At 41.4% G+C, this 17,195-nt stretch overlaps 1 protein-coding gene across 1 annotated transcript in view; it reads right to left on the reverse strand.

Annotated features, from left to right (window-relative positions):
* Nucleotides 1-9,902: 9,902 nt before the first annotated feature.
* LOC129710316 (acyl-CoA-binding domain-containing protein 5-like) overlaps nt 9,903-17,195 on the reverse strand; it is a 58,828-nt gene continuing 51,535 nt past the window's right edge. Inside the window, exon 12 of the mRNA XM_055657222.1 lies at nt 9,903-10,129. The gene's annotated coding sequence lies outside the window, so the exon portion shown is untranslated. The remainder of the gene's footprint in view (nt 10,130-17,195) is intronic.

Below are 17,195 nucleotides of genomic sequence, written 5' to 3' on the forward strand. Positions count from 1 at the left end.
TTAAAATCATCCTGCAGATGCTGGTTTATACTAAAGATAGACACAGAATGCTGGAGTAACTAAGCGTGTCAGGCAGCTTCTCTGGATGTTTCAGGTTGAGACCTCTCTTCAGACTAAAACGTCACCTATTCTTTTTCTCTAAAAATGCTGCCTGATTCACTGAGTTACTTTAGCATTTTGTATCTAACTCTGATAAAAGCATCCACATTCTTTTGGTAATCCATTCAAGTATTAAGTTTACAATCCAATGATCATTGGAAGCCAAGGATTTCCTTGGCTTCTCACTTAGAGTTTATGTTGTAAAGTAGATTTTTTTGATTTTTTTTTTAAAATCACATCATTCCTGTTATGAGTCTTAAAAAGAGCCTGTCACTGGAGAGATCCATTTGAAATGTTTCTCAGCAAATTGGTCAGGAGCGCTCTCTTGCCCACATTAAGTTGCTGGCTATTTCGCCTCAACCCAAAACCTTGAAATACAATTGAGGATCTTGGCCAACTTCAGAGCCAGCCAAATTATCTGCCATCACCAAACTCCCAACCACATGAAATGCAATCCTTGAAAGTTACCACTGGGCCTGTTAACATCACACAGGCAAATGGTCCAGGAAGGTAGGGACGCCAAGAAGTGAATAGCACCAAATTAGATGTTTCTTTTAGAAAATGTTGTCTAAGATTCTCCAAACTCATTTGACTTCAGTGAACAGATCCGACAACCCTTTTCCCTTCAAGCAGATGGGATTAACTCCTGTTCCAATGATCATTGTGTAAACCCATTAGATAATTTAGTATGAAGACTTATATTTTCTTAATTCTAATTAAATCTTGTTCAATCTTTCCAACAAGACCAAGAAATTAGAATTTGTAATAAATTGTCATGGGGAACCTCAAAGCTACCTGCTCAGTCCCCTTCGCTAGTGTCTCTACACCCACGACTGTGTAGCCAGACACAGCTCCAACTGTTGTGTTGGGTGGTGAGATTACCGCAATGATAGGTAATGATGAGTCAGAGTACTGGAGGCTGATCATTGATAACCTGATTGAATGGTTCTTACTTGTTGAAAGAAACAAAAACTAAAGAGCAATCCTTATCACTGCAGGACTGGAGTAACTTTGTGGGTCAGGCAGCATCTCTGGATAGGTGACATTTCGGGTTGGGACCCTTCTACCGACTTATCTAATTTAAAGAATATTTGCAAGAACATGCCTTTGATTCTGTGATCCATGATAATGTGAATGCATTGCTTGCTGACCCTAAAGAAAGCAAACTACATCGATCTGTCAATCCCAGGGGCTACAGGGTATGCCTGGATTTTCTCAGCAGACCAGATACCCAGTTGCATTTAAGAATTCTCACAGTCGGTAAAACAAGAAGAAAAAAGCTCTATTTTAAAAAAAAATAGGGATTGAAATACAAATCTGATTAAGGACAAAATGTAAATACAATATATTTTAAAGATTTTAAACAAGGACCAGAAGTTTGGAACAGTTATTCAAAGGGAATTAAACTTCACTGTTTGGAGGTTGTTCATCAGTAATTATGGATTGGAACATCTTAAATATGGCCCTTTTAAAAAAAAAAACCCCCATAAAATTACAAAAGTATTTAAAAACACCACAAATACAGATGTAAACTTAAGGGATTCTTTGTTTAACTGTGTATACACAAACAGTAACTTGCTGTTATCTTCATTGAACATCATTGCTCAGTGAAGAGATTTTCACCATTATTACAGCAGATAAACCCACGATCAATAATTTAATGGAGTGAAATATCACACTTCTATTTTTTGTTGATAATTCTCTCACGGAGTAAGATGCATGGTGCACTGCATGATGAGTTGGTCTTTTTTTTATCTGTATCAAACTCGCAGGTATCTGTTCCAATCATAGTTGGGAGATATAATATTTCATTCTGAGACTAAGATCAATATTAGTACTACCATTCCAAGTATCAGTATGAATTTATTGGAAATCTCCAGGCAGAATTTGATCATACACTGCAGGGATGACATTTCCTGAGATTAGTCTGGGGTTGGACTTACCATGCAGTGGGATTTTCATTCGCCAGAATAGCCAAATCCCCCAGGCACGAACACCATAATGAAAACCTGACATGGTAGGATGATATCCATCCTTTCCTTCATCAGAAATACGTTAAATCATTCTTCTTCTCCAGAGTAAAGAGTAGGATTGGAAATGCCACACTGAACTTGCTGTCGCCCCAGTATGAAGAAACATTTCAGTTTAAGAAACATTTAGACAGGTACATGGATAGGGCAGGGTTAGAGGGTATATGGACAAATGCAGGAAGGTAGGGCTAGTAGATGGGACATGTTGGCCGCTGTGGGCAAGTTGGGCCGAAGGGCCTATTTCCGCGCTGTATGACTATGAAGTGGGCCTGTGCTGTAAATGACAACTATATTATTTTGAGGATTAGCATGAATTTAAAAGATGAATCCTATTTGCTAGTAATTACGCAGTTTGAGTGCTCAAGGACTAGATCCAAAGTTCATCCCTCCTTTCTTCTGATGTGATTAATAGAACAATTATAACTGAAATTCATAGAGCATCACACACATTAATAACAATTCGTAACTGTGCATGCACGTAGGAATGGAGATGGATAAATAATTCACAAATTATTTGGAGATTTTAGGATTTCAGTGGTCCATGCATGGTCAAGCCTCACAATTTCTGATTCTCTCGCCTAAAATACCCCTTCATATAGTGCACAACAGTGACACTGTAGGTATCACAGGCATCTTGCAAATTCAACTATTCAGGTTTGATTCGGACCTCGTATTTATGGAGGCTGCAAGTTTTCCCTGTGACTGAGTGGATTTTCCTCGGTTGCTCTGGTCTCCTCCCACATCCCAAATTTTGCTGGTTGGCGGTTTTATGTGCTCCCAATAATTAATCTGGGAGGTAGCTTGTGAGATAATTGGCAATGGTGTTAATTGGCATGTGTGAGAGTGGGTTACAAGGAAATAAATGGGGGAATAGAACTGCTCAGAGAACTGACGTAGATTTGATAGGCTGACTGGTCTCTTCCTATGTCATTAGGAAACATGAAAATACATAATGAAAATGTTTATATCTTTCACTAATTAAATATTCTTTGAACTCTTTGGTTCTTTTAAGTAAGTTTATTGATTTTAAATCCAGGCATGTGCTTTTAAAACTGCCATTGTTTGCATTCTTTGCTTGCTCTCATTGAAACTTGTCACAATGGACCTCCGATATAGTTAGTCATCTGGTTGACGAATGAATCATAAAGTCATTGGAGACAGGTAGAAATAGAGAGGGCATGACCAGAGTTCAGGATGTCCACAGGCTACTTGGTATATTACAAGTGTTGGAGTAATTCAGTGGGTGAGATAGCATCTATGGAGGGAATGAATAGGCTACATTTTGGGTTGGAATCCTTCTTCAGACATTGTATTTTGCTCAAGATTCCTTCATCTGCAGTCCCTTGTGTCTCTATTTGGTTTATTGCTTGTTAAAGAAATAATAGTGAAGCCAAATGTCGTGAACCTATTCATTTATGTGATAATATTTACATTGGTACAAAAGGATGGGCGATATCCTCCCTTGAAGATATTTTTCGTTGTAAATTGATTCAGTAACATTTACTTTCTAAAATAATAGATTATGCAGGGACGTATGAGGAAAATAAAATTGGATAGAAAAGTTTGACCTAAGTCGAATGAAAAAAATGGGAAAGAAGAAAACGGGCAGCACATTGTTGCGGCGTGTAGAGCTGCTGCCTCATAGTCTGCTGATTGTCGCCGGAAAGTCATACATTTTCACACATGAACCTCCAATTATTACAGTTGCAAACTTTAATAAGGTATTGCTAGCCTGCAATATTGTTATTAAGTTTTTGAGTCCATTATTAAGCTATCTGAGTATATAATAATATCCTTTACACATTGTAATCTGGTAGAACTGAACAAGACATTTCAAAAATATGAAGAATGTATTGCATTCTTTGGAATAAACACATTACATTTTCAAAATCACATTAACTTGCCCTTTCAACACCAAAGACGACGGGTAACTAAATGTGGATTGCAGACTGTCGTGTTCAATCCTCATGATCCACGCATGTCTTCACCGACAAGAAAACCTGTCTTTATCAGAGTCTCCTTGAGAAGTGATCATATGAAGTCAATGTGAGTTCATATGGAATTCATTACCATCACAAAGTAGATCTGCTTATTTCACGGGTAAATATTCATTAAAATCTTTAGAGACTGCAGATTTTAGATCATGCTATTTTATTAACTCGGGGGGAGGGGGGGGGGGGGTTCATATGGTTGTTTCTATCGCACACCGATGAGTGCAAATACGATGAGAAATCAAAAGAAAGACACAAAATGCTGGAGAATTCAGCGCAACAGGCAGCGTCTCTGGAGAGAAAGGATGAATGGATGATGTTTTGGGTCGAGACCCTCCTTCAGACTGAGAGTTAGGGGAAAGGGAAATGAGAAATATAGACGGTGATATAGAGAGATAAAGAACAAAGCAATGAAAGATATGCAAAACAAGAAATGATGATCGAGGAAACAACCCATTGTTAATTCAAAAGAAGCAAAAGAAGAAGAATGTGGCAGAAATTGCACATAAAGACACATTGGCTCATATGGTGAGGGATTCCCATTAACCCCATTGTTTGGGCACCGTTTATGGAGTTATAGAGTCATACATCACAGGAACGGGTCCTTCAGCCCACAATGTCCATGCCAAACATGATGTTAAACCAATTTCCTCTTAAACCAACCTCCTGCACTTGGTCCATATCTCTCCATTCTCTACATATCCATGAGTCAATTTAAACACCTCTTACATGACACAATCAAGATGCTAAGCTAGTCCATTGTCTATATATAGCCCATATCCATACGATAATTATAGTGAAATAATTCTTTCCGATTAGTGCCAAATCTCATCAATCCTTTTATTTTTTTAATGCTGTTAACCTGAACTCAAAATGTCTTCTTCTTTGACCATTCTTCAATTGAACATACTGCTGGCAATCCAAATCTAAGCCCATCAGGCAAATGTTATAAGACACTTCCAGAAGGAACATTCCCTTCGGTTCTCTTTAATCAAAGTAATGATAATTTATTTTTTGAAAATTGCAATTTCTGCAGTAGAGCTGTTATGGAAGACAGATAACATTCCCATATTACACAGTGGCCCATTTATTTTTGTACAGATTGGGGCAGCCAGCTCGAGGGTAAAAAAATATCTGTTATGAAATTATTTGGATTCATGGGTGGGTGACACTTGCCATTTACCAGTAGGTCGAACAAAAATCTATCATTAAACAGCAAACGTAAGATGTGTAGGAAGGAACTGCAGATGTTGGTTTAAACAGAAGATAGACAAAGGCCTTGACCCAAAATGTTACCTATTTCTTTTCTCCAGAGATGCTGCCTGACCCACTGAGGTACTCCAGCATTTTGTGTCTGTAAACGTAAGATGTTGCCTGTATTTCCCTTCTTCAAGATCAACACGGCAATCACAGTCAATATTACAGCAAATTTCACCTGGAGACAGCAAAAAGGTTTAATCACATCCACGTATAATGCACACCTTTGTTGTTGTTACCCTGTACTATAGTAAAATGTCATGATTATACACTGAAGCAGAGAATGAGGTAATGGAGCAACTGTATCATTGATGGCGTCCAGATCTGATTTTCTAAATTATGGATGTAATGCGAAAAGCTGAGAAGAAAGTTTCAAATACATGTTTAAAATGCTTGCTGCAGAGCCAATGTTTCTGCAATGAAGCCCAAACAATCTTTCCAAATCTAGAAAACATTTATCAAATTTCTACACTGCTGCACTTTGACATTTTAAACCGACAAATCTACACAAACACAGAGAACAAGGATTTCTAAATCTCAATCTGAAGAAGGGACACAGCCCAAAACACCACCTATCCATATTCCCATACAGCCCTTTCTGTCCAGGACCTCCACCTGCCAGAGTAAGGCCCAACGCAATTTGGAGGAACAGTGTCGTATATTTCGCTTGGGCAACTTACAACCCAGCGGTATGAATATTGACTTCTCCAACTTCAAGTAACCCTTGTTTTCCCTCTCTCTCCATCCCTCGCCTCATCCAAGTTCTCCAACCAGCCTGACTATCTACCTGATTCAATTTTACATTGGATGCCTCGTTGTCACCTCCCACCAGCTAACAATGATCTATTCTACATTTTCCTTGATTTTTGTCCCCTTTGATCTTTCGTTTTCACACCTTATCCTTCCATACCTCTTATTTGGTGATCATATGAAGTCAATGGTTCATATGGAATTCCCTGACTTTCAGTCTGAAGAAGGGTCTCGACTCGAAAGGTCACCCATTCCTTTTATCCAGAGATGTTGCCTGTCCCTTGAGTTACTCCAGCATTTTGTGTCTCGCTCCAGAGATGCTGCCTGACGTACTGACTTATTCCAGCACTGTGTGTCTTTTTTAGGATTTTTAAAGATTTGCTGGTAACCAATTACATGTTATTGGCATATAAAGCACAGTTGTTATAGACGGTAAGTTAGACAAACATTTCCAGCCTGTTCCCTTTGTTCAAATTAAGGTGAAGTGCCTTCATCAAGATGCAGGTGCTTCATGTTTTTACTCCCCTCAAAGGTGAATGACCAATCCAGTTCATGTGAGATTATCCTTTGAACTTTGTAACTATAAAGGTTTATGACTGCTAAGTAATTGCATTGGACTCCAAGTCTCTGCTTTTTGTAAAGTAAACTTATTAACTTCCCAACTTCTTGTTTCCCCCACAAAGGCGTAAACTTTTTCTGAGATCCTGTTCCATCAGTAGAGTCCCAATTGTGTACATTGACTCAGTAGGCCATCTGATCCTGAGATTCATCACCGACAAGTCCAATCATATCCTCTCATGAGAAGCCAACAGTAAGTAGCCATTGTATCTGAAAGTCAGCTATGTGCTCGACATCAGGCATGATCAACCTATATAGTATCAAAATGCTGGAGCAACTCAGCGGGACAGGCAGCATCTCTAGAGGGAATGGGTGATGTTTTGGGTCGAGACCCTTCTTCAGACAGAGAGTCAGGGAAGAGGGAGTCTAGAGATATGTATATACCTATATTTCACAGGGTTGAGTTTTAGTTTTAGAGATACAGTGAGGAAACAAGCCCTTCAGCCCACCGAATCTGTGCCAACCAACTATCATCCGTCCACTAATTTTATCCTCAAGGAAAATTTGTCAAAGCCAGTTAACCTACACACCTGCATGTCTTTGCAGTGTGTGTGTGTGGGTGGGGGGGGGAGGACCAGAGCATCTTGAGAAACCCCAAGCAGGCACGAGGAGGACGTACAAACTCTGTACAGATAGCACCCATATTCAGGATTGAACCCGGGTCTCTGGCGATGTAATGCAGCAGCTCTACTGCCTGGTGCTTTTCTGTAGCCCTTTTGAACTCATTTTGCATCATAAACGTGCAACAAAAATAATGGTGGCTAGGGCATGGGTGAATTATGGGCATGGGTGTTAGTTTAATTTCAGATTGTGTATTGCATGTAAATATATTGTGTAAATGTAATGTGTGGAAGTTGAACAGAGGTTGCCCTTTCTTGGCTGGCTGATTTGTTGGTTGCTTATTGTTAGGGCCCCCACTTTCTAGGGGGCCTCCCGAAAAAATTGATGGGCCTCGAGGTCTAGGGGGGCCTCCGGCCAAGGCAGAACACCTACCGTTCAACTCTGGGCGGCCCCCTCTCTATCTCTCTCTCTCTCTCCATCTCCCCCCGCTATCTGTGTCCGGGCCGCCGGGCTCCGCTCGCTCCTCATCCGCCGGCACGACAGGCCGCCTTGCACATGCGCACAACCACGGCCAGCGCATCATCGGCCGCCCTGCGCATGCGCACTGCAACGGCAACTGGTCGGCGCTGGGCACTTTCTCCCTCGCTTTGAATTGTGGGAGATTTGGCCGCCATGGCTGTCCGGTCGTTGGGGGCCTCACAAGTGGAACAGCTTAGGGCCTCTCTTCATCTAAATCCGGCACTGCTTATTGTCATGGTTTATCCTGGTTAGATAAGAAATGAGCCTGCATTGTCTGCCACACTGGAAGCAGTGCTTTTAAGTATCAAATGTTCTGGATGCAAGAATGCAACCTATATTTCCAGTTAAGAATGAAAACAATGTTAATACATTCAATTTGCCAAATCTGAGCTATTCTTAAATCCCCAGAAGTATAGCTGCTCTGAACCGGCCCCGCTGAGTGCCCCCCACCCCCGTGAACTGTCTCCCTTGGATGGTCATGCCGCACATCGACCCGGCACAGATATATTTGCACTTTAGACAGTTTTGACTGTTTTACTGTTCTTTTTATAAATCATGTTTGTCGGGGTATCTAAATCTAAATTTTATTAGTTGTTTAAGTTATGGGTGGAAGCTGCATACCAAATCTCGTTGCACAAATGTGCAATGATAATAAAATATATTATTACTATTATTATTATTATTAGTATTAATTTAATTTTGATGCACTTCCAAATCATAGAAGATTGATAAGTGGATATTCAACCTGTATTTATCCCCTCTCTCGCCACCCCTCCGCCATCTTAGACATTGTACTAGTTTTACTGTCACCCTGTTGAGTTCCACTGTCTGTATAACTCATTGTCACCTATCCCACAGCCAACAATGGACCATTGTGGACTCCATATTTCCTTGATTATCTTTGCTTTCTGCATATCATCCATTCATTTGTCCTAAGTACCATCTACATCTCTAGTTACCCTTTCCCGGCTCTCAGTCTGAAGAAGGGTCTCGACCTGGAACATCACCTATCCTTTTTCTCCAGAGATGCTGCCCGACCCACTGAGTTACACCAGCTTTTTGTGTGTGTTTTCAGTTAAAGCCGGCATTTGCAGTTCCTCCCTACACATCTGTATTCATTAGACTTGGATAAGATGTTAATTGACTTTCATAATCATGGACACATTAATAACACTTGCATTTTTTATCATTCATACTCACATGAAAATGAGCTGACCTGGTTCGCACAGTGTATTAACATAGGTGTCCATATCCAATACCACTCTGACTTTACTCAATGTTGATTTAAAGTCAGATGGTAACAGATTAATGATGTTACAGAATATACTGACTTTATATTGGTAATGCATTAATAATAATCCTTGAAAATACATAATCTAAATGGCGATTCTCCATCTTCCAAAATATAATTAAAATAGATTTCAAAAATTCATGCATTGATGATTTTATAATAATACAGTATCACTGATAATTTGGTGATTAGTGCATAAAATGCATGATATCTAGTTCTTTGAATAAGGAAATGAGGCTCATTGATGCTTGACATTGATTTGATGATATCAATTAAGTACTATGAATTAAGTGGCAGATATGTCAAATTAATAAGCAGATCATACAATTAAATCAAATGTATTTAAAGCCTGTGGCTTTTTTTTACTTTTTTGACTCATGATCTTTGAATGATATGCCAGCCCTGCAGAGCAGTGCATGGAGCAATACCTTTACCCATCTGGGCCATCAGGCAAATGTATTTTAAGTAATCACAATTAATATGTAATTGAATAACATTTGATAATTGGGCCAACTGTTTGCAAATAGTTGCTAATTTGCTATTTTAACATTACTCCACACTCCTCTTTAAAGTTTAAGCCGCCTAATGCAGACAGTATAACCCTTGCACATCTTAAATGAAAATTGAAACTATTGTAACTCTGTGACAATTGAAGATTCTTGGAATTGGGATATTCTACTATTGTTTAAAAATAATGGGCCGACAATGTCTCGTGTTGCGACCCGAAATGTTGTCCAGAGTTCTCCCAGTAGTTTGTTTTCGTGCTCATAATTCCTGCACCTGCAGCCTCTTAGTTTAGTTTAATTTACTTTATTATTACCACATGTACCGAGACACAGTGAAGCTTTATTTTGAGTGTTATCCAGTCAAATCATACCATAAATCATACATACACAAATGAGTGGAACAAATAGTGGATCCTCTTCTGGGTCAGCGGGCAAAGAGTCGCCACATTCCACCGCCATCGTTCAACGCTTAATTCTCAAGTCTCTGAAATCAAGTCCGATCTTGGTCTAAGGAGATATATATATACACACTTCTTATTTTCTCACTTTAAACTGTAGTGTCTTGCAGCACTGTATTAATGATGCTGGGGATGCCCTGGCCCAGCGTGATGCCTTCAGTTTCTTTCACGGCCACCATTGCTGCAAACTGCGCCCCCCCCACCCCGGCCTCCATGTATTCCTGTTCTAACACCATGATCACCGCAACTGGGCCATTTGTTGCATCCCGCAGCCACCCCTCCACTTCTGTGCACCAAGGTTACTGTGTAGTGCTTCCCCGAACTGACCACAAATCATTAGGTCTCCCTCTGTGGAGTGTGGTAGGTGAGCTCGCAGATTGTTCATAGCCACTAACTTGCCCTTTCACCTTCCACCACCACCATTTTGATGTACACTCCAGACAAAGAGACATACGGTCATCAGTGTTCCACACCACTCGTTTTTTAAGTCCAAGACCAAATAATTTGGATCCCCACAAGACACAAGGAGGTCTCAGAGACGATTCAGGTTATAGCAGAGAAGACAGGGACAACAAAACAGGCATGCAGGTTTTGTGCTATGCAGGTATCGTAAACCCTGTCTATCTACTCACTCCCTTCCTGAAATGGACTTGCTAATTAAACGATTCTGCACCTCAGTTGGATATTTGCTACAAATCCATTGTGCAACAATGCCACACTAAAGTCTGCATCTTTATCTTTGCAGCCTTATCAGGGAACCCCATTTTACCACCACCAGTAGAGAACCTTACACAGGAAAAGGTGCAGGAAGATGATAACCTTATGGCTGGTGTGATGGCAGAAGGAATCTTGCATTATCACATCTATCAGCAGAGCCTGAGATAACAGAATGGGGGGGGGGGCGGATGCTGCATAAGGGAGTCACCTGACACTGGTGGACCACAGAGAAGCAACAAGACAAGAAAGCCTACGCCTAAGAGGATGAGGGGTGATCTTATATAGGTGTTCAAAATCATGAGAGGAATAGATCAGGTGGATGCACAGAGTCTCTTGCCCAGAATAAGGGAATTGAGGACCATAGGTTCAAGGTGAAGGGGAAAATATTTAATAAGAATCTGAGGGGTAACATTTTCACACAAAGTGTGGTGGGTGTATGGAACAATCTGCCAGATGAGGTATCTCATCTATCCCAATGTTTAAGAAACAGGCAGGAACATGGATAGGACAGGTTTGGAGGGATATGTATCAAGTGCAGGCAGTTGGGACTAGTGTAGTTGAGACATGTTGGCCGGTGTGGGCAAGTTGGGCCGAAGGGCCTGTTTCCACACTGTATCATTCTATGACTCTCTATGACTCTAAGATAAACACAAAGTGCCGGAGTAACTCTGCGGATCATGCAGCATCTCTGGAGAGAAAGGATGAGTGACATTTCTGACTGGGACCCTTCTTCAGGCCTATGTCCCATATCTTCAGACAAGATGGCCTATTGGGCTGGCTTGTACATGGTGACTCCACAGGGAGGTACGTTCTCAGGCCAAAATAAGGGAACGGTCAGGTAATGGCTGATGAGGATCCATAAACAAACGTTAGTATGGCCTGCAAGAGAGAATACGAGCTGTGTGAAGCCAATAGAGGGTCACTTCTACTTTGGTAGCCCACTTTGGTTGCCCTCTCCCGCCATTGCCAACATCCCAATACTTTTGAATATCAGGTTTCTGCTTCCAAGAAGATCCAGTCTAAGGCCATCAACAGTTATTTGGAGTCTCAAGCACTCCCATCTATGATCTGTGGCTGGAGAGTTTGCCATTTTGTGGGAACTACCAGCATTGCAACAACAACTACTATGTCTGGCTCCAGTCCTGGTCTTTCAACAAAAGCAATGGTGGCATTAACAATGCAAACAGTTTCCAAGTTGGAGTATCTCAATAGAGTTCAGTTGAAGTCACAGTGATGGTAAAAGCTACCTTCAATATGACCAGGCAGACACAAAATGCTGGAGTAACTCAGCGGGACGGACAGCAGCTCTGGAGAGAAGGAATGGGTGACTTTTCAAGTCGAGACCCTTCTTCAAACTCCAGACAATATGAACAGGTGGTCTCCAACAAAGAGAGTGAGAACAGGAGAACAGGGATGAGCACCATTGTCAAAACCTAATAGCTAATGTTTCATGTCTTAACACACAAAAATATGGCTTAATTTCATCCTTTAGTTTATTTTATCCAAGCTTGCTGAACACATGTTTCCAGAAAGTCATTTCAGCAATAAAAACGGCATGTGCAAAAGGCTAATTCATTATATTAACACATACATTATATATTATTACAATCACCCATCCCCCACAGTTAAATTCAACATTTAACAAAGCTTTTAAAATACACTGGAGGTCTCTTCTCTAGTAGAGTGCTTGACCAGCACTTAAGGCAGTCCACTGTTTTATTTACACTATATTCACATACAGAGCATGATCCATGGCTAGCATTTGGCTCCTAGGGACAATTTGCAGAAGCCAAGTAACCTACAAACCTGCACGTCTTTAGAAAGTGGGAGGAAACCGGAACACCCAGAGAATACCCAGGTGTTCACGGGGAGAATGTACAAACTCAATACAATCACCACCTGTAGTCAGGCTCAAACCCAGGTCTCTGGCACTGTAAGGCAGCAACTCTACTGCTGCGCCACTGTGCCGTCATAAGCAATGGTATCTTCACATGTTGAAAGCTGTGGTGTATTCACGTGTTCTCAAGATTGTAACCCATCTTGTAGTCCCACTGGTTGAATTTACTATAAATCAACAATCCCAGATATACCTTCAGTTCAGCTGCTTTAGTTGGGGCAGGAGCATTGGTAATGAAGATGGAGGTTGTGACAAAGGGTCTGAAGAAGGGTCTCGACCCGAAACGTCACCCATTCCTCTCTCCAGAGATGCTGCCTGACCCGCTCAGTTACTCCAGCATTTTGTGTCCAGCATTGGTAATGGCTTGGATCTTCCCTTGAAACGGTCAGTGTATCCTCGTGTCTACACAATGCCTCTTAAACTGCACAACATTCATTAAGAAAGCACACTTACTTCTCTACAGGCACAATCCTGCCTTTTCTAATCTGTTCAATACTTTTTTCCAAATTCTGTAAATGTTAATCGCTTGAGAATCCTGCAATCAAAGTCTCATCCAAAAGTCCAGGAACTCTCACACTGCCCCTTTCTGGTTCTCTGAAGCACTGCAAGAGCGAACACACCCTAGGGTGGCGACAGAAGAATCGGTAGATGCGGGAGTCTTAAACAAAACACAAAGTGCTGGAGTAACTCAGCGGGTCTGTCAGCATTGTGCAGGGACTGGACAGTCCTTTTCATGTCGAGACCACTTTTCATACTATTTATTGCAGTTAGCCATATGTGAACAAGCCTTTATAAGTGGATGTCAGAATCATCTGAGACTACTTCTCTATCGTTTTCTGTTGATATGCATAACTCATATCCAGCTTGGTGAATAAACCTGAAAGTAATTCTTCTATTCAAGAATTGGGGCACTATTGCAATGATAAGAATTGATGTACACTCACCAGGTTCAGTCATTAAGTCTGAATTTCTGCCTCTAATTTTAGCTTTATTGCATGTCATTGTCCTCAGCTGAAAAAGCTACAGTGGAGCAACAGGGTTAATGTGAGCATTGGCCATTCATTGTTGTCAGCTCACCTTTGATAACTTCACCGAATATCCCAGAACCCCCTGTAATTTAGTTTAGAGACACAGCGTGGAAAGAGGCCCTTCAGCCCATCGAGTTTGTGTCGACTGACGATCACCCATACACTAGTTCTATCCTACATCCTCTGGACAATGTACAGAAGCCAATTAGCCTACAAACCTGCACGTTGTTGGGATATGGGAGGAATCCTGAGCACCCGGCGAAAACCCACATGGTGACAGGGAGAATGTACAAACTCCATACAGACAGTACTTGTAGTCAGGATCAAACCTGGACCTCTGGTGCTATAAGGCAGCAGCTCTACCGCTGCACCACAGTGCTGCTGTAAAGTTCCAGCCCCGAAACAAAGGAGGCTGCAGAGAGCGGTAGACATTGCCCAGACCATCACAGGTATTGAGATCCCCACAATCGAAGGGATCTACAGGAGACACTGTCTCAAACAGGCAGACAATATTATTAAAGAGCCAGGTCACCGTGCCCACACTCTCATTTTGCTCCTACCATGAAAAATAAGCCACAGGAGCCTGAAAACCGTGACCACCAGGGACAAGAACTGCTTCTTCCCGGCAACCGTTGGGCTCTTGAACAGTGCACAACACTGACCTCAGCAATTATGATCTTTCATGGATTTTTTAGTTTAGTTTAGAGATACAGCACGGAAACAGGCCCTTCAGCCCACTCCGACCAGCGATCCCCGCACATTAACACTATCCTAAACCCACTAGGGACAATTTTTTACATTTACCAAGCCGTACAAACTCCATACAGACAGCACACGTAGTCAAGATCGAACCTGGGCTCCCGCGCTGCATTCGCTGTAAGGCAGCAACTATACTGCTGCGCCACCGTGACCACTCTGTCTTTGGTTGCATGACAGGCTTCGGTTTTTGTACTAGTATGGTTACCATAAGAAGTTATTTTTGATTGATTTAAAAAATTTATATGTCATTATGTTTGTTGTCCTGTTATGCCAGTGAAAGTAAGATTATCATTGTTCCATCATCGTTGTCAATTAAACAGTCTTGATTCAACTCATGGCCTCACTCTTAGTATGATGAATATTCCTCCAATCCAGCAGAATTATGTTGAACCAGCCTTGTTCCGACGAGTCTGAAGAAGGCTCCCGACTCAAAACGTCACCCAGATTTGCTGCCGGGCCCGCTGAGTTACTCCAGCACTTTGTGTCTGTCTTCCCGACAGGTTTGAGTCCTGGGACGGCAATGACCACTTGTGGTGATGTTGTAACTTGTACTTGGTATTTCACTGTCAACCTCAACTCCTCCAACGCTTTCACTTGTACAGGTTTTCAGCATTCGTTCTGCCTTTTTAAGTTCAGGTGCTACGTTCTCTGGCCACCCAGCTGCACTTTCAACCTGGCCCATCAGTGTAAGACTCAAATGTCATGTCTCTGTCATTCACCTCCATGATAACAATCAGTGGTCCTACTTACATTAAATTCCCCTTTTCATCAAAGATCGTAATCACAATGCCTCCATTGTAGTCTACACTTGCTTCCTTTATCTGATGAGAATGTAGAACATTTGACATTTTTTGTGTGCTGCAAAATGGCAAAAAGCATTTCACTTCATTACACCTCGGTGTATGTGAATGTGACCAATAAAATACCTTTGATACTTTTGATTTTTGAGCACCTTTCTTTTAACCTTTGTTACTTTCATTTTGTTTGTTTAACTTCTGACAAGTGGCTTTTTAAACCACATGGTGACATTGTATTTTTGTCCGAACAAGGATTCAGATACATATGTTTCCTCCATAGTGGTAATAGCTTTTATTTACTATTTTAAAATGATGCTCAAGTTGCTTCTCAAAAAGGTGAAGGTTTATTTCTGCCATTTAGGTGCTATGTTTATTTTCCTCAAAGCTGCTGAATACACATTTGCAAACTAATTTCTTCCAGTGCGCAACAAAAATGGTGTCTGGCAAAGATGAAAAGAATCACACAAGTAAGCACCCAAAAGCACCGTGATCTTTGCTGTTGTGGGGGATAAATATGAATAATACAACATTCCATCGTATATTACTACATACATTAGATACATAATCCCTACACAACAGACGAGTTTGGGAAAAAAAAATAATTGTGTTTGAACAGCAACAAAAACAGCATTATTTAGGGCAGGGGTCGGCAACCTTGATCTGCATAGGAGCCGGGACGCATGTCTGCGCGCGCATGGTGGGCCACATCTATCACGTGTATCCCGGGGCCATAGGTTGGCGATCCCTGATTTAAGGCATAGATAGGGGAGATGGTCAGAACCATTCTCCCAGGGTGGAAATGTCCAACACTAGAGGGCATGGCTGTAAAGATGAAGGTGGAACATTTAACGGAGATGTGCAGGGTATGGTGGAGGCACATGAGAATGGTGGGGGCTTGGAACGCATTGCCATTTTTTTTCCCCACACGGAGGGTGATGGGTATATGGAACGAACGGGGATGACGGGGCTGACATATGATGAAAGAATGGATTGATTGGGCTTATATTCACTGGAATTTAGAAGGATGAGAAGTGATCTTATAGAAACATAAAATTCTTAGGGGATTGGACAGGCTAGATGCAGGAAAATGTTCCCCATGTTGGGGGAGTCCAGAACCAGGAGTCACAGTTTCAGAATAAGGGGTAGGCCATTTAGGACTGAGGTGAGGAAACACGTTTTCACACAGAGAGTTCTGAAAATCTGTGGAATCCTCCACCACAGAAAGCAGTGGAGGCCAATTCACTGGATGTTTTCAAGAGTTAGATATAGCTCTCAAGGCTAATGGAATCAAGGGATATGGGGAGAAAACAGGAACGGGCTACTGATTTTGGATGTTTCTATGAGCCGCCAGAGGAGGTAGTTGAGACAGGTACTATAACACCATTTAAAATATTTTTGCACAGGTACATGGATAAGAAAGGTTTAGAGGGATATGGGCCAAACATAGGCAACTGGGACTAGTGTAGTTGGGCATCTTGGTTGGCCTGGGCAAGTTGGGTCGAAGAGTCTGTTTCTTTGCTGTATCACTGTATACTGTACGAGTTATTTATGATCGCTGAAATTAATACTACCTGTACTCAGCAATCAAATTGACTGCCATTTTTCTAACCTCCCTCTTATCAATTCCCTTGACTACCTTAATTAAACCAGCCCTTAATTTTATTCATCAGGGAATATAAATCTTGTCTATGAAATCCTTCCTTATAATTTAGGCTCATAACAATATTATTCTACTTCATTCAAACTCAAGGGATGGAGACGCTGGCTCCGAAAATATTGCACATTTTAAGCCAGTTGTGGAGTGCACTCTGGAACATTACCCCACAGTTTGCTTGTCTAATGGTGGTATTGCAGGATAGACACAGGCCACTGCAAGAAGCTCCTTAACTTCACCAACGTCTTGGCTCGCTATTCGAG

The sequence above is a fragment of the Leucoraja erinacea genome, chromosome 27, assembly GCF_028641065.1.
Source record: "Leucoraja erinacea ecotype New England chromosome 27, Leri_hhj_1, whole genome shotgun sequence".
NCBI lineage: Eukaryota > Metazoa > Chordata > Chondrichthyes > Rajiformes > Rajidae > Leucoraja > Leucoraja erinaceus.